Below are 18,080 nucleotides of genomic sequence, written 5' to 3'. Positions count from 1 at the left end.
ACTTGTGGCATGAACATGAGATAATATTTATTGAAGAACTGAAAAATGAGAGGCTAAGCAGACGCAAAAGAATGTATTCATCATTAGTTTCAAAAGGCGACATTGTTAACTTTGGAACCATGGGTGAAAAAACCTTAGATGTCCCTCCATCATATCACCATTAATGTTATGCACATGTGTCTCTGCACACACACACATACACACACACACACAGAGGAGGTCTAAGAGTGAAGGTTGTTGGGTGTTGGAAGTTGGTGTATCAAATAGAAAAGTCCAGATAGCCAGAATTTTGCAGAGTTCAGCAAAAACACGTCTTGTTGGTGCAGGAACAGACATGGCATGGATTGTGACTTGGTGGCCTGGACCTGCTTGAGGCCTCTAGTGACAATAGGTCCTCTTCTTTCCCAGAACTGGGACTGAGTGTAGAGAGGACAGTGGCAGGAGGGAGGAGGGGCTTGGCTTCCTTTTTCTTTTGTGTCCCCCTTTCTTTCTCCTCTTTCTGACTCCTCTGTTTTCTGAATATCATCTACCCCAGTCACCCACGCTGAACATGGTACATCAAAGAAGAAGCAAAGAAGTGGAAATAGACATCTCGACGTGGGTAACACTTTGCAAATATTGCGTTAGCCTGTATTATCTTTCTCTGTGCAGGCCCCTTATTCCTGCACCAGCCCCCAGACTGTCACTCCATGCAGGGCAGGTGTTTTCTTTGTATTCTCTTGGACCCTCTGCAGATGCCTGGCACTCTAGTAAGTGTATACAAGTGTTTGCTGAATGAATGAGTGAGCTCACCGAGTCAGAATGAAGTTTACCTCTTGTGCCAGTTTCCAGGTGTTTCGTCTCTCTCTCTGGTTTCTGATATTTTCCGAGACGAGGGATTCTTTTCCTTTTACCCAGATTGAGGACGAGGTGATTTGTGACCCTCCTTCGGGACACACCCCCCTGCGGCCCACAGGTCTGATTTTCCTCAGAGGCATCAAGTCTTGGGCCTGGATCCCTCCTCTTCTCAGGTCCCTGAAGGTTGCTCTGTCCCAGCACAGGGGGAGCAGGGCGCTGCAGGGTGCAGGGAGGGAGCCTAAGGAATTAATTTGTTAATCTTTATTACAAAGGCCGCTTCTATTGTTTACAGGCCATTAGAAACCATTATCATCTTCCCAGGCTGGGCAGACAGCAGCTAGGTGCTTTGATGCATGTCTTGGAGCGATAAGGAAAATTTATCCCTTCAGAATTTCTTCTTGGTTTATTGTTTGACGCAACTAGTCAACTTTCTTTCCAGAAGTCCCCGGACTCGGGCAACTTTTTCAAATTGTTGCTGGAGGAGGTTCAGATTAGGATCCTGTAACTCTGGAACTGGAAGAGACCTGAGATAAACGATTGTCCATAACCTACCACCTTCCTCTGTCACCGTCACCCCTATTTTTGTCCCCAGAGCAGAGCGGTTCCTGGATACACCACCTTCTCAAAGAATTTGCCCCTCTTGAGCTCTGAGCAGGGTGGACTTTTCTTCTGACTTTCAGCAAATCTTCCTGTCTCCAGGATCATGTCTCCTCTTCTGGGAAGGCTCCTAGAACTCTTCCCACACCCCACATTGCCAGCCCTTTACCCAGCACCTCTGGAGTACTGTGCACTTAGGTGGCAGGGATATCTTTACTCTGCCCTCTTCTGTGATAGGCATATCTAGCCTTCTCCTGGGTGGGCTGGGCAGAGCCCTTGGGGGCCCTAACCCATCTCCCAGACAATCTGTCTGCTCCAGGGGTGGTTCTTGAGGGCGTGACATTTCATTTGGACAGATATGGGCATCAGGATGTAGGCCACGTTCACCTTGTTGTGGCCAGGTTTTTGTCCTGTGATCCTGTGGCATGTTCTATGTCCTGGACCTGAAAAAAAGTCCCTGATACTGAAGCCTGAATGCTGAAAGTCACTTTTCAGCAGATTGGTTGAAGAGTTCCTGTGTGCTCTGTAAGAGATGAGCTAGCTTGCCTGATCCTGGGCACTCACATGCTTTTTGGACAAATGAATGGATGGATACAGGAATAAGGGATGTCAGCCAGGACCAGGTCACTCCTTATGGGGCTGTGTATTCAACTCATTAAGTATTTGATGAGTATCTGCAATGGAAGAGTTGGTTGTTGTCTTTCAGTCATTCAGTCGTGTCCGACTCTTTGTGACCCCATGGACTGCAGCACGCCGGGCTCCTCTGTCCTTTGCTATCTCCTGGAGTTTGCTCAAACTCATGTCCATCGAGTCACTGATGCTATCTAACCATCTTACCCTCTGCCGCCCCCTTCTCCTTTTGCCCTCAATCTTTCTCAGCATCAGGGTCTTTCCCAGTGAGACGGCTCTTTACATCAGGTGGCCAAAGTATTAGAGCTTCAGTTGCAGGAAGAATTGGTGCTGGGGGTCAAAAGATGTTTAAGACCTGGCTGTTTAACATTCAAGTGTTTATATGTAGAGGGAAGTGAGACTCTTATAAGACAAGACAGGTAAGCACATATGGGAATAGAGAGACCTCGACTTGTTGGAGGAGTGTAAAGGGCAGTGGATTAATTGCAAATGAAGGGATCAGGAGATCTTCGGGGAGGAGATGGTTTGTAAGGATCACAGTGAATAAAAGAAGAGAAAGGAAAGCAGATCCAGACTGGTAAACAGCAAGTGCCAACGTTTTGATACATGACAGTGCCTCGAGCTTGCCACAGACCAGGCCTGGCAGCCCCACCAAAAGCCGCTTCTGTCTTCAGCCAGTGAGGCTCCAGATCCATCTCAGACAACACCAAATAATCTCAGGAATTTTTTCCAGGCGTCTGACCCCGGGTAAGGCTTGGGGCAGACATTCTTGTCCTCTAGACTTCACAGGGGCCCCAGGTTGACAGCGTTCGCTCTTTGGAGGGTGCATACGACACACTCAGGGATGCCCTAGAGTCGGTGAAGGGGGTGGATAAACTTCCAGCACTAGATCCCTCAGTTTCCATGAAGTCTTCCTGCCCTTCCCCCAGCCAGTCTCGTTGCTAGGCCAAGCATCACCCTCGTCTGAAGTTTGCTCATGCTCTTCCCCCCTCTAAGAGAGCCTTCCTCTTATTTCTGTTTGTCCGATTTCATCTACCCTTCCGCAGAGGCCAAGCCTCCTTCTGGAAGGATATGCATCTTTTTTTCTGAGTTCCCAAAGCAGATCCCTTGCTGAGGTTGGTGATGGGTCTCCTCCCTGTCTATCAGAGGCATGGCACAGGATGACTGCCCCAGAGATGAACGAAAGAATGCAACTTTCTACTGTCCCACTTTTATTCCAAACAAGTATCTAAGGTCAACATGTTTCAACACATTAAAAATAAAAACCTTCCAAATCCCCCTGATTTTTTTGTGTTCTCAGGGTAACTGCTTAGTTACCTTTCAGAGAGTGGGAGAAAACCAATAAAGAGAATTCTTAATCTCCAGGAGCAGCACAGAGTGCAGAAATGTCTTGGAAATGGAAGATTCCCTTGGCTCCTTGCTCCAGCAGTGCTGCAGCCCATTTATAACTGTGGGCGAGGGCTTCCTCTCAGTGTCGCTTATCTCTGCCTCACATTCACAGACTCACCAGTCTGGAGTCTCCCTGGATTTTGGCCAAGCCAGTTGGGAAGGCATAATAGCTGAGATATGGAATGGGCCGAGCTTGCCATGTCCTTGCATGCTGCTGTGAAGGTCTCCCGTCTCCCCTTCTCTCTTCCCTTCCAACCTCTTCTCTGGCATTGGGAGCTAAGCTTCGTGGTCCCACCTCTCTAATCTTTGAAAGAAGGCAGATTCAGATTCCACATTTGCAGGTGGCTATGCTAGTAATTATGGACACCCCCTTGGAGATTGGGAAGGACGTTTGGATAAGCCGATTTAGACCAAGTGGCATTTAGCTAGCTGCCATTTTGAAATCTCAGCTACAGGGTCTTTTGAACTTCTGAGCTCTGTCTATAAAATCTCTCCCAGCTCACTTGCTTTTTATGACCAAGAGTTTGGTTTTGCTTTAGTGGCTTTCTGTTTTGCTTTTTTAGCCCTGGCCAAAAATAGGGATGACAAAAGGAAAGGCCCCTGGAAAGAAAATTCTAGCCTTCCAGTCTAGAAGGTGGGAGCAAGGGCTGCTGGGAAACTTGATGGAGTCTTGTTGGGGGCGGGGCAGGGGGTGGTCTGGAGCCTGCAATGGAGGCGTTGGGGGAGGCAGATGGCGTGGGACCATGCTGTTAGCGCTCTTGCCCCAAGAGCAGCTCTGTTCAGGTGGTACGCTGGGTGCAATGGCTGACAGAACTACAGTATAGTTGTGGAAGCTACGGGGTCCTTGTTGAAGATGGTCTTGGGCACTGTTGGAATGGATAGGTTCCATGCCACAGACAAAAGCTGAGTCACTAGCTGGAGTTACCAGGGGTGTTCTAGCATGTTCTTCTCTTCCAGTGTCTTTGATGCAACATCATGGGACTCTGGACAATGGCCCAGTGCTCTTTAGGTGAGTGGGACGGTTCTGACATACACATGAGGTTGTAATAAAGCCACATGCCTTTGTTTGTTGTTGTACCTTTAAAAATTAAGTGTTTATGTGTGTGTGTTTGTGTGTATGTGTGTGTGTACATGTGTGTGAGTGGGTGGGGCAGGGAGGGAGAGAGAATGTGAAGCATTTACCCATTGCTACAGGCATGGGAGTGGGGTGAGGTGATGGGTGGATTGGTTATGGGACGAGGTGTTGATATGTTTGTTTCTAGAATGGTAGGTTTGATCCTTATCATTATTATTTTTGTTGTTTGATTTCATGTTAATATTCCTCCCTATATTAGTCTGCTGTAATAAAGTACCACAGACTAAGAGGCTTAAACAACAGAAATTTACTGCTTCCCAGCTCTGGAGGCCAGAAAGCCAAGACCAAGGTGTTGGTGGTCTAGGATCCTTCTGAGAGTTTTGAGGGAGAGCTCTTTGGGCCTCTTTTAGCTTCTGGAGGTTTGCTGGCAGTCTTTGATGATGCTTGGCTTCAGAAGCATCACTTCATCTCTGCCTTCATCCTCATACAGCGTTTTCTCTGTGTGCAAATTTCCCCTTTTTATAAGGACATCAGTTATACTGGATTACTTGTTGTGCAGTCGGTAAGTCTTGCCCAACTCTTTTTTCGACACCATGGATGGCAACCTGTCAGGCTCCTCTGTCGATGGGATTTCCCAGGCAAGGATACTGGAGTGGGTAGCTATTCCTTTCTCCAGGGAGCTTCCCAACCCAGGGATCAAACCCTTGTCTCCTACTTTGGCAGGCAGATTGTTTACCACTGAGCCACTGGGAAGCGCATACAGGATTAGGGCCCACCCTAACTACCTCATTTTAACTAGTTAGGTCTGCAATGACCCTGTTTCCAAGTAAGATCAGGGATACTGGGGGTCAGGACTTTAACATATGCCTTTTGAGAAGACATGATTCAACTCATAATACTTTCCTTTCTTCTCCTAAAAAATGTGTTCTTTTTTTTTTTTTTTTAAAGAGGGCTTTACTTTTTGAAAAAGAAAGACTTCTAAAGTGGTAAAAAATTAAAACGCTACAGAGAGTAAACAGGAGAGGAAGATAAGTCTCCTCCCATCCTCAGACCTTAGTTCTTCAGTTTACCTTTTATTTTTTAGCCGCACTTCTCAGCTTGCAGGGTCTTAGTTCCCAGACCAGGGATTGAACCCTGGCCATGGCGATGAAGGGCTTCCCAGGTGGCTCAATGGTAAAGAATCTGCCTGTCAATGCAGGAGATGCAGGTTCAATCCCTGGGTCGGGAAGATCCCCTGGAGGAGGAAATGGTAACCCACTGCAGTATTCTTGCCTGGGAAATTCCATGGATAGAGGAGCCTCAAAGAGTTGCACCCAACGTAGCAACTGAGTGCACATACGTGGCAGTGAAGGCTTGGCCCCCTAACCACTGAACCGCCAGGGAAGTCCCCCTAACCACTGAACCGCCAGGGAAGTCCCCCTAGTTCTTTAACACAGAGCCAAACACTGTCACTCATTTTGTTTCTTCCCTATTCTTTCTGGAGTTGTTCTATGAGTATAAATGTGTATGAGGGGATGACAGAGGATGAGATGGCTGGATGGCATCACCGACTCAATGGACATGAGTTTGGTTGAACTCCGGGAGTTGGTGATGGATAGGGAGGCCTGGCGTGCTGCAGTTCATGGGGTCTCAAAGAGTTGAACAAGACTGAGTGACTGAACTGAACTGATCCTTTTTTTCCCTCTAAAATAGCTTGCATTCTAAATGCTCTGTTCTGCACCTTGCTTTTTCAATTTAACAATATATTTCAGAGATCCATATCAATAGGTATATATCTGTCCGATTTTTAATAGATGTACTGTATTTCATTGTGTGGATACACCGTGATTTATTTAATTTCACCTCTCTTGATGGGTATTTAGGTGATTTCTAATCTTTGTTATAATGAGAAAAATTACATATACATTTCTTTACCCACTAGTGTAAGTCACCTATATAGCTCTTTCTTAAAAAGTTCATATATAGTATATAAAAGTACATTTAAAATATATTTGTTAAGTTCCTTCTCTGGACAAGCATTTGCTATTTTATCATACTGATATTCATATTTACTCAGTGTAGTGGCTTGTCTTAAGTCAGTAATGAAAATTCTTGCATATTGATCTCTAGTTTTGATTATTTTTAGCATAGGTTCCTAGGAGTAAGTAAAATAATCAAGAAATTGTTGTCTCTGGATCCTTATTGCCAAACTGTATTCCAGAGATGTACCAATTTATGTTTTCGCCAGAAGGGTGCTTATCTTGCCCTACAATAGTAGCCTTATCATTAAACAAAAAGCATTGCTAATTTAGTATGTGAAATATGGCATTTCACTTTTTAAATTTCTTACTTGTTTATTAGCTATTCTTATTTCCTGTTGTGTGGCTTATGTGTCCTTTGGCCTTTTATCTGTTAAGTTGTCAGTGCTTTAAATATCGACTTATGTGGGCACTTACTGATACCGATTTGTCATATCTGACATATATGTGGCAAATATTTTTAGTACTTTGTGGTTTGACTTTTATATTACCTTAAACCAACTTTATTATGATATTATTTACACACAATAAATTGTCTTCATTGAAGTATATCGTTCTCTGGATTTTGACAAGTGTATATTCCCATGTAACCACAACCAGGACAGACTGTTTCTATCATTCCCCCCAAATTTCCTTGGGCCTCTTTGCAGTCCACCCCATCTCTTGCCCCAGGTAACCAGTGATCTGCTTTCTAACACTATAGATTTGTTTTGTTGATGCTAAAATTTCATGTAAATAGAATCATACTGTATGTGTTTTTTAGAATCTAGCTTATTTTTAGCCTTTTTTTTTTTTTAAGATTTACCCATTATTGTTTTTGTGTATGGTAGTAGTTTGTTGCTTTTTATTCCACTCTATGACTATACAACAATTTTTTATCCACTCACCAGTTGATGGACATCTGGGTTGCTGTCAGTTTTTGGTTACAATGAATGAAGCTGCTGTGAGCAACTGTGTGCAAGTCTTTTTGTAGACATATTTTTTCCTCCCTTTTTGGGTAAATTCATAGACATGAAGCTGCTCAGTCCTATAGCAAGCACATGTTTCTATATAAGCGACTGCCACACTCTTCTGAAGTGGCTGAGCCATTTTATATTCCCAAAATGTATGAGCATTTAGGTTGCTATGCATCTTCACCACCACTTAATATTATCAGTTTTTAAAATTTTAATTATTTTAGTGGGTATGGTTTCAGTTTGCGTTTTCCTGATGACTAATGATATTAAGTATATTTTCATGTGCTTGTTGACTGACTGTGTCTGTTCGAATCTTTGCCCATTAAAAAAAATTGGTTTGTCTTCTCAGTACTGAAATGCTAGGGTTCTTTATGCATTCTAGATATAAGTCCTTCATCATATAGATGTATGATGAATAATTTCTCTCAGATTGTGTTTTGCCTATTCATCTTCCTAACAGAGTGTTTTTTCCCCAAAATATATGTAACATAAAAGCTGCCATTTTAATTATGTTAAATATACAATTCATTGAGATCAATTCCACTAACACAGTTGGGCAACTGCTATTCCTGTCTTTAAGAGTCTTTTGAAGAAGAGAAACTTTTAAGTTTGACAAAGTTCAACTTTATCTTTTCCTTTTGTGTTTCTTGCTTTTGTGTCCTGAGAAAATTTTGCCTGTACTAAGATTTCCCTTTATGTTTTCTTTTGGAAATTTTATAATCTTAATGCTTAATTTAATTCTAAATTTGGAGTTACTTTCTATATTTACATGAGGTCAAGTTTGATTTTACTAACTTATTTTTGATACTGATATCCACTTAAAATAAGTAGAACTTATGTAGATGTTACTGTTTTTCTTTTGTGAGCCACTGATTTATTTCACTGCTGTTTATCTTAGAAATTCCACACTCCCATTCAGCTATCAGATAGATAATCACCTATATAATTCTTTCTTAAAAAAATTTTTTTTTAACCTCAGTTCTTTGCTTCACTTGGAATGTGTTGAGGTTTATGTGAAGAGTTGAAGGACTCATTTGATTCTTCCTCAACAGTTGAGTGACTAGTGGGAAGGGGAGTTCTTAGAGGAGATATATCTTCCCTGCTGGCTCAGCAGGTAAAGAATCCTCCTGCCAATGCAGGAGACACAGGAAGCGCAAGTTCGATCCCTGGGTCAGGAAGATCTCCTGGAGAAAGAAATGGCTACCCACTCCAGTATTCTTGCCTGAAAAATCCCATGGACAGAGGAGCCCGCTGGGCTACAGTCCATGGAGTGGTGAAGAGTCAAACACGACTGGGCAACTAAGGACACACAGATCCACACAGTGGGGTATAAGGTAAGCAGAGGGCAGAGCTTTCGTGAAATGCGGGCCACTTGGCCTCACCTGGCGAGAAGTAGCTGTGGGAGACAAGTCAGAGAGGCTGGCAGGGACAGCGGCAGCCTGTGGAGGACCTCCAGACTCTGTCCCATGGGATGGGGGGGCACAAGCCACTGAGAGATGTGCTGGGAGTGTTGCTTTAGCAATGTGTAGGTTGGTTCTGATTGGAGAGAGACAAGAGGGAATGAGAACAGAAAGTGAGACCTGGCAATTTCTAGCTTTAAAGAGAGGATGGGATGGGGGTGGGGGTGGGGACTTGCCAGTTCTTGATTCCTGAAAGGGTGACACTGGAAGGTAGAATTCAATATTGACCTTGAGATTTAAGTTGAGCTGTTGGTTAGAACTTCTCTGCTTTAACCAGAGATAAAGAAGGCAGAAGAAACTGGCTTTCTGAGGGAATGAAAGAAACAAAGAAGATTACATTCCTTGAGAATATAATCAGAACAGTTCCTTACCTTTTGTACATTTTGAGTATCCAAAATACTTTTATGCACTTTCTTCTACCTTTTGAAACTTTTTTGTTCATGCATTGTGTGATAGGCAGGGCAGACATTACCCCATTATCCGTCCTACAGGTCAGGAAAGGTGAGGCTCAGTGAGGTTAGCAGGCTTGCCCCAGTTCTGTTCTCTGAGCTATAGGCGCTTGTGCTGTGGGAGAGCTTCCCACGGTAAAGAACCCTCCCGTCAGTGCAAGAGACGTGAGAGATACAGGTTTGATCCGTCGGTCGGGAAGATCCCCTGGAGGAGGACATGGCCACCTAGTCCAGTATTCTTGCCTGGAGAATCCCATGGACAGAGAAGCCTGGAGGCTACTGTCCGTAGGGTTGACTGAAGTGACTTAGCATGCTTGCATGTACATGGTGTGGGGAGCAGGAAGCCCACAGTAAATTCTGATTTGGTTTTTACACACTTGCTGCGTGAGTGTGGCCAGCCTTCTTCCATCCCCAGCACCTCAGCTTTCTGATCTATGAAGTGAGATTGATAATAGCTGCACCCTTAGCCTCACACAATGGGAAATTCAAGGAAAATAATCTATGTGAATGAGCGCTGACAAATAAAAAGCAGGATGCAAATATCAATCTTATTAAGGTAATAACTTCATCCAACTGGGGCTGGGAATCAGCTGGCCCCAGGGTGGTGGGAGCCAAAGACCCAGGGTCATGTTGATGCCACAGGCTGAGCTGCTTCTAGGTGTCCGGAGGCAGGGGTCATCTCTGATGGAGTGGGCAGGGGGCACAGGGCTCTGAGACATGGTGGAGGTACCCATTCAGCACCCAAGGCTGGAGGCCTTCAAGGTCAGTGTGGGGATGTTTGACGGCTCACATGTACTGGGAAAATCTCTGGATTTGGATTCTGAGGCCTTGGGCTTGAACATTCAGTTTAGTTCAGTTCAGTCACTCAGTCACGTCCGACTCTTTGTGACCCCATGAACCACAGCACACCAGGCCTCCCTGTCCATCACCAACTCCTGGAGTTTACCCAAACTTATGTCTATTGAGTTGGTGAAGCCAACCAACCATCTCATCCTCTGTCGTCCCCTTCTCCTCCTGCCCTCAATCTTTCCCAGCATCAGGGTCTTTTCCAATGAGTCAGCTCTTTGCATCATGTGGACAAAGTATTGGAGTTTCAGCTTCAACATCAATCCTTCCAGTGAACACCCAGGACTGATCTCCTTTAGGATGGACTGGTTGGATCTCTTTGCAGTCCAAGGGACTCTCAAGAGCCTTCTCCAACCCCACAGTTCAAAAGCATCAATTCTTCGGCACTCAGCTTTCTTTATGGTCCAACTCTCACATTCTTACATGACTACTGGAAAAACCATAGCCTTGACTAGACAGACCTTTGTTGACAAAGTAATGTCTCTGCTTTTCAATATGCTGTCTAGGTTGGTCATAACTTTCCTTCCAAGGAGTAAGCATCTTTTTATTTCATGGCTGCAGTCACCATCTCCAGTGATTTTGGAGCCCCCAAAAAGAAAGTCAGCCACTGTTTCCACATCTATTTGCCATGAAGTGATGGGACTGGATGCCATGATCTTAGTTTTCTGAATGTTGAGCCTTAAACCAACTTTTTCACTATCCTCTTTCACCTTCATCAAAAGACTCTTTGGTTCCTCTTCAGTTTCTGCCATAAATGTGGTGTCATCTGCATATCTTAGGTTATTGATATTTCTCCCAGCAATCTTGATTCCAGCTTGTGTTTCTTCCAGCCCAGCATTTCTCATGATGTACTCTGCATATAAGTTAAATAAGCAGGGTGGCAATATACAGCCTTGACGGACTCCTTTCCTGATTTGGAACCAGTCTGTTGTTTCATGTCCAGTTCTAACTGTTGTTTCCTGACCTGCATACAGGTTTCTCAAGAGGCCGGTCAGGTGGTCTGGTATTCCCATCTCTTTCAGAATTTTCTACAGTTTCTTGTGATCCACACAGTCAAAGGCTTTGGCATAGTCAATAAAGCAGAAACAGATGTTTTTCTGGAACTATCTTGCTTTTTCGATGATCCAGCGGATGTTGGCAATTTGATCTCTGGTTCCTCTGCCTTTTCTAAAACCAGCTTGAACATCTGGAAGTTCACGGTTCACGTATTGCTGAAGCCTGGCTTGGAGAATTTTGAGCATTACTTTACTAGCATGTGAGATGAGTGCAATTGTGTGGTAGTTTGAGCATGCTTTGGCATTGCCTTTCTTTGGGATTGGAATGAAAACTGATCTTTTCCAGTCCTGTGGCCACTGCTGAGTTTTCCAAATTTACTGGCATATTAAGTGCAGCACTTTCACAGCATCATCTTGCAGGATTTGAAATAGCTCAACTGGAATTCCATCACTGCCACTAACTTTGTTTGCAGTGATGCTTCCTAAGGCTCACTTGACTTCACATTCCAGGATGTCTGGCTCTAGGTGAGTGTGAGTGATCATACCATCATGATTACCTGGGTCTTGAGGATCTTTTTTTGTACAGTTCTTCTGTGTAGTCTTGTCACTTCTCTTTATTATTTTCTGCTTCTGTTAGGTCCATACCATTTCTGTCCTTTATTGAGCCCATCTTTGCATGAAATGTTCCCTTGGTATCTCTAATTTTCTTGAAGAGATCTCTGGTCTTTCCCATTCTATTGTTTTCCTCTATTTCTTTGCATTGATCGCTGAGGAAGGCTTCCTAATCGCTCCTTGCTATTCTTTGGAACTCTTCATTCAAATGGGTATATCTTTCCTTTTCTCCTTTGCTTTTCACTTGTCTTCTTTTCACAGCTATTTGTAAGGCCTCCACGGACAGCCATTTTGCTTTTTTGCATTTCTTTTTCTTGGGGTTGGTCTTAATCTCTGTTTTTCACCATGTCCTAGACCTGGGGTGAGATACTTGATTTCCCTGAATCTTAGTTTCCTTATCTTTGAAATGTAACATCATATACCCTGGAAATACTGAAATTCCCCAAAGTTGCTACGCCTCTGTGCCTTTGGTGAAACTCCTACTCCTTCAAAGCAGAGGTGGGAGGCGGGGAAGAGAGATGCTCTACTGGTGGCCTTGAGGAAGGGACATGTGCCAAGGAGTGCAGGTCTTCTCTAGAGACTGGAAAACATAAAGGGATTTTCTCCTCAGATCCTCTAGACGGATCTAGTTCTGCTGACACCTTGACAGTAGCCCCGGGAGACTGATTTTGGACTTACAATCTCTAGAACTATAAGAGAGTAAATGTGTAGTGTTTTAAGCCACTAGGCCTGTGATAATTCATTACAGCAGGAATAGGAAACTAATACAATGCACTTAAGCTTCATCCCAGTCACTGTATGGATGCGTTCCATTGTATGCATGTTTCACCACTTGTGTATTCATTTATCAATTGATGAACACTTGGCCTGTTTCCAAGTTTGGGGCATTATAAATAAAGCTGCTATGAACATTTATATATGTAGGTCTTTGTGCAGACCTATGTTTTCATTTCTCTTCAGCAAATGCCTAGGAGTGGGATTGCTGGGTCAGAAGTGTATATTTAGTTTTATAAAAACTGCTAAAGTGCCTTCCAAAGTGGTGCATTCCCACCAGCAGTACATGAGAGTTCCAGTTATTCTATATCCTTGCCAATGTGTGGCATTGCCAGTCTTTTTAATTTTAGCCAGTATAATAGATGTTCAGTGATATCTCATTGTGATTTTAATTGCATTTTCCTGATGACTAATGGTGTTGAACATTTTTTTTCACAGGCCTTTTGGCTATCTGTATTACTTCTTTTGTGAAATGTCTATTCAGTTCTTTTGGCCATTAAAAAAATTGGGTCATTTGTCTTATTATTGAGTTTTAAGAGTTCTTTATATATTCTGACTACATAGACTTTATCAGATATACGATTTGCAAATATTTGCTTCAAATCTGTGGCTTGTGTTTTTATTTTCTTATTAGTGCCTTTCAAAGAGCAGATGTTTTAAATTCTGATCAAGTCCAGTATGTCAATTTTTTTTTCTTCTATGGATTGTGCACTTTGTGTCTCTCAAAGAAATCTTTGTGCTGCTGAGTGCTGTGCTATGTTGCTTCAGTCGTGTTAGACTCTGTGTGACCCTATGGACTATAGCCTGCCAGGATCCTCTGTCCATGGGATTGTCTAGGCAAGGATACTGGGGTGGGTTGCCATTTTCTCCTCCTTGCTTAATCCAAAGTCACAATGATTTTCTCCCTCATTTTCTTCTAGAAGTTTCATAGTTTCAGTTCTTATATTTAGCTGTATGATTCGTATTGAGTTAATGTTTATATATGATGTGAGGTAAGGGTTGAGGTTTTTAAAATGAAAAAAAAAAAAATTGGTAATGCCTTTGACTAGTTAGGGTACCAGGTTAATGCTGGCCTTGTGAAATGAATTAGTATCCTACTAGGTGCTGCAGGGAATATAAAGGTCAGATCCAACCCTAGCTGCAATCGTACACATAAACATACCTCAAGTATTACAAAGGCAGAATTTAATGAGCTCCATAAGGAAATGCTTCTGGCACTGCAAGAAGAAAGAGGGAAGCCATGGGAAGCCTCAGAAAAGCCTTCCTGAAGATGGTAACACTAAAAAATGCTTTAGTAGGGCTGCAACTTTGCTCACCCCTGGGGGTAATGTCTATTGAATGAAGCTCCCTTCTGGGCTCACAGAATAGAACATGGATGGTGTCCACCGAGAGTTCTAAACACAGAGGCCCTGCTAAAACAGGTCTACTGAGAGACTATGGGGGAAGGCGGGTGGGTGGGCAAGGGTGCTGTTAGAGGGGATTCAATTAAATTTATGACTGGTTGTTTTATATACATATCCTTTTGTCTCCCCAACTTTAACGCTCACTGATCTGCATCCTCCCCACGTTGAACAAGGTGCTGGAGGCCTTGGAGAGGAAGGTGGGGAGGTGGGGACCAGCCCTCCTGGAGCGACCCTGGCTCTGTGTTCAATCTCAGTCCTCCCACCAACCTTCCAGTCACAGCTTTAAAAGAAAAAAAGAAAAACTGGCTACACCATGCAGCATGCCCGATCTTATTAATATTTCCCTGACCAGGGATCAAACCCATGTCCCCTGCACTGCGAGTGAGAAGTCCCAACCACTGGCCCGCCAGGAAAGTCCCCAATCGCAGCTTCTCTATCTCCACTTTTGCAGATTAAAAAATGAGTCTCATAAAGATTCAGTGCCTTGCCCGGGGTCAGTGGCTAGTGAGTAGTGGAGCTGAGATTGCTGTCGGGCCCCTCAGCTCCCCTTGGCCTCTTCAGCACTCTCCCGCCTCTGGTCGGGGACGACTTCATTTCCGAGGAAGGCAGACACACAGACAGGAAAGGAACGGGTGCCAGGGGGAGGCCAGGATGAGATATTTGTGAGTAGGTTTGTTCTGATTTAGCAAAAGCTCTCAGCTCTGTGGGCCAGGCTGCGGCTGACTGGCTGTGTGGTCAGGGTTTGCAAAGCTTCCAAAGATCCTTTTGCTAGAAGGGCTTTAAAAGCTGCAGGCTCTCAGCAGTTTCTATCAGTTGGGATTTTTTTCCCCTCCAGACTGAATCCTGTCAGGGTTTTACTGGCTTCTGTGTTCCCAGATTGACCCGTGTCTCTGTCATCTGAGCTGCACGGCTCTGTCCTCTCACCACTTCGTGTCCCCGGTGTCTCCTTGGGAAAGGGTTCTTCACCAGCTCCATCTCCTGGTCCCCAGCATCCGCCTCTTCACTCTGTCAGAACCCTCTGGTTTCTCCAAGAAGTTGAGCACATCAAGGACAAAGGAACGCCGGGACCTACTTTTGATCCAGATTTGGGGGTTTGCTTCTTTTCCTGGTATCATATTAAAAAAAATAATTTTACAAGTTTTTAAAATCTACTTAATTTTTTTTTTTTTTGCCATACCCTGAGGTATATGAGATCATAATTCCCCAGCCAGGGATTGAAACCATACCCCTGGCATTAGAAGGCAGAGTCTTAATCATAGGAGGAGTCCCTGGGCTCATATTTTAAAAGAGCTCTCAAACACCAGGGCGCCATGAGAAGTTACTGCTTGAGGCGCTGGGGTGAAATCCGAGGTCACCATGTATGAAAGTTCCCCTTGTCCCCAGCCCTGTTGTGATGTCCCAACCGTGTGGAATGACCTTATCCTCAGAGCCCTCTCAGTGAGTCTTGCTGGCTTGCCCTGGGCATTGGCTTCTTGTCCTTTGCTTGGTCACCACAGGCCCTGCCCTGTCACCTCAGAGGCAAACAGACAGGGCCTGGCCGGGCTGCTGGCCTCGAGGACAGCATCACACCGCTCTGCGTCAGCAGAAAGAGCGTCCGCTGCACCCTGGAGCCCCTCCCCTGTTGCCCCAGGAGGCCTCTGTGCCCTCCGGTGCTGCCCCCCAGGCCCAGCGCCCAGCGCTCCAGGGATTCCCGGTGGCTCCCGGTGACTTCACGGGAAGCATTCTGGGTTGGTTCTCCTTGCCTCCACCTCCTTCCAGGACTTGCCAAGGATGACGCCTGCAAGCCCCTCCCAGCTCCCAAAATACCAGTCCTGCCTGCCGGCCCTGCCAGAAAATGCTTAGCACATTAGCGGGTTTAGCCGCCACAGTTGCAGCCATTTAGGAAGCTGCAGAGGCACGTAGATTTCATTCTGGAATTCTTTCCAGCTGCTCGCTATTTTGACAACACTGGGTGGCACCGTTACCAGGAACCTGCAGGGCCTGTGAGCTGGAAGAGGCGGGGGGCCTGGGGGCTGGCGTGGTAGGCGCAGCAGTCTTTTCTCCTTGGCTGGTCTCCCTTCTTGCCTTCTGGAGCTTGCTTGGAACCGATCTTGGATACCAGCCGCGTATTTCCAGTTGCCACTGTGCTGCGGCTTCTGCTTGCGGGAGAGGCAAGAGGCCGCAAAGCAGACTGAAAGCAAACAGCCTCACCAGACATCTTCTTGGACTCAGAAGACCTCGCTGCAGTGGCCTTCCGGCCACTTAATGGCTGAGGGCTCTGGAGCCAGTCACCAGCTCTCCAGAACTCCACTGTTCCCATCTGTAGAGGGGATCACGTGACCTGACGCCTCTCCCCGACCCCTCCACCCCCCACCCCCGGCACCTCAGGATAGGATCTGGGATGTACAGGAGAAGGATGCCCATGAGAGTGTTTTGGATAGTGGCAAACAGTTGCTTATCTGTGAGCCCCTGGAGGGCAGGGACTCTGTTTTGTTTATCTTTGAATTTCTTCTACCATGTTGGTTTGTTGGATAGGAAAGTAAATATGATGAATTTCTGGAAGTTTCTCACTTGCCCATTAATGGTCAGTGTGGTGAAGAGAAGTGAAGTTATGGGTGTATGAGTTTGTTAGGGCTTTTGTAACCAGATACCACAGACTAGGGGCCTGAGGTGACATCTATTGCCTCATAGTTCTGGAGGCTGGAAGTCTAAGATCATGGTGCCCACAAGGCTGGTTCCTTGTGAGGGAGACTCTGTTCTAGGTTTGTTTTAGTTTCTAGAGGTTTGCCAGCAACTTTCGGTGTTTCTTGGTTTGTAGAGGCATTGCCCTGATCTCTGCCTTCGTCTTCACAGATGTCTCTGTGTCCAAATTCCCCCTTTTTGTGTAAAGATACCAGACATGTTGGATTAGGAGCCACCCTCATAACTTCATTCTAGCTAATTACATCTTTAATAGCCCTATTTCCTGACATGGAAAGCAAGGGATCTTCTGAGCCCAGGGGCCAACGTAACATAGGGAAGACCAAGGCAGTGCCAGGCCTGGCTGGGAAAAAGAGTTCTGATGCAGAGGCAGGGTCTTATTGGGTGAGGGACCCCATTTCATACTACCATTCTCAGATTTGGGGAAGTGGATTGTTCTCCATACAAGCAAGACTCATCTTTCTTCCAACTCGGAATCATGGGTGCTCAAGTGTCAATGCAGGACACTGCTGAGTAAATGTGGTTCCCATTCTCTGCCCTTCCCTTCCTCCTTCTGAAACTGCACTACTCAGATGGGATTCAAACCAGCCCCAAACTTTCAGATTGGGACTTGAACCTATGGATAAGACTTTTACTCAGCCAAAACTTGAACTGGGACTCGGACCCATTAACTGTTATTTATTTATTTATTTTTATTTTTTATGTGGATCATTTTTAAAATCTTTTTAACAAAATTTATTTATTTTAATTGGAGGCTAATTACTTTACAATATTGTATTGGTTCTGCCATACATCAACATGAATCCGCCATGGTTGTACACGTGTTCCCCATCCTGAACCTCCCTCCCTCTTCCCTCTCAATACCATCCCTCTGGGTCATCCCAGTGCACCAGCCCCAAGCATCCTGTATCCTGCATCGAACCTGGATTGGCGATTCATTTCTTATATGATATTATACATGTTTCAATGCCATTCTCCCAAATCATCCCACCCTCTCCCTCTCCCACAGAGTCCAAAAGACTGTTCTATACATCTGTGTCTCTTTTGCTGTCTCAAATACAAGGTTATCGTTACCATCCTAAATTCCATATATATGTGTTAGTATACTGTATTGGTGTTTTTCTTTCTGGCTTACTTCACTCTGTATAATAGGCTCCAGTTTCATCCACCTCATTAGAACTGATTCAAATGTATTCTTTTTAATGGCTGAGTAATACTCCATTGTGTATATGTACCACAGCTTTCTTATCCATTCATCTGCTGATGGACATCTAGGTTGCTTCCTTAAAAAATTGGAAATAGAACTACCTTATGACCCAGCAATCCCACTGTTGGGCATACACACTGAGGAAACCAGAAT

The 18,080-nt window shown here is 44.8% G+C and overlaps 1 protein-coding gene and 1 long non-coding RNA gene across 5 annotated transcripts in view; both read left to right on the top strand.

Annotated features, from left to right (window-relative positions):
• Window positions 1-18,080, top strand: part of DPF3 (double PHD fingers 3) — a 277,364-nt gene that overhangs the window by 56,941 nt on the left and 202,343 nt on the right. The gene's annotated exons all lie outside the window — the stretch shown is intronic.
• On the top strand, window positions 695-15,142 carry LOC138444197 (uncharacterized). The gene is made up of 3 exons (XR_011258408.1): window positions 695-749; window positions 4,411-4,462; window positions 14,918-15,142. It is a non-coding gene; the product is annotated as an uncharacterized lncRNA (long non-coding RNA).

This window comes from Ovis canadensis, chromosome 7 (genome assembly GCF_042477335.2).
Source record: "Ovis canadensis isolate MfBH-ARS-UI-01 breed Bighorn chromosome 7, ARS-UI_OviCan_v2, whole genome shotgun sequence".
Lineage (NCBI taxonomy): Eukaryota > Metazoa > Chordata > Mammalia > Artiodactyla > Bovidae > Ovis > Ovis canadensis.
Note: the sequence above shows the minus strand (reverse complement) of the source record. Positions and strands in the feature narration are given on the sequence as shown.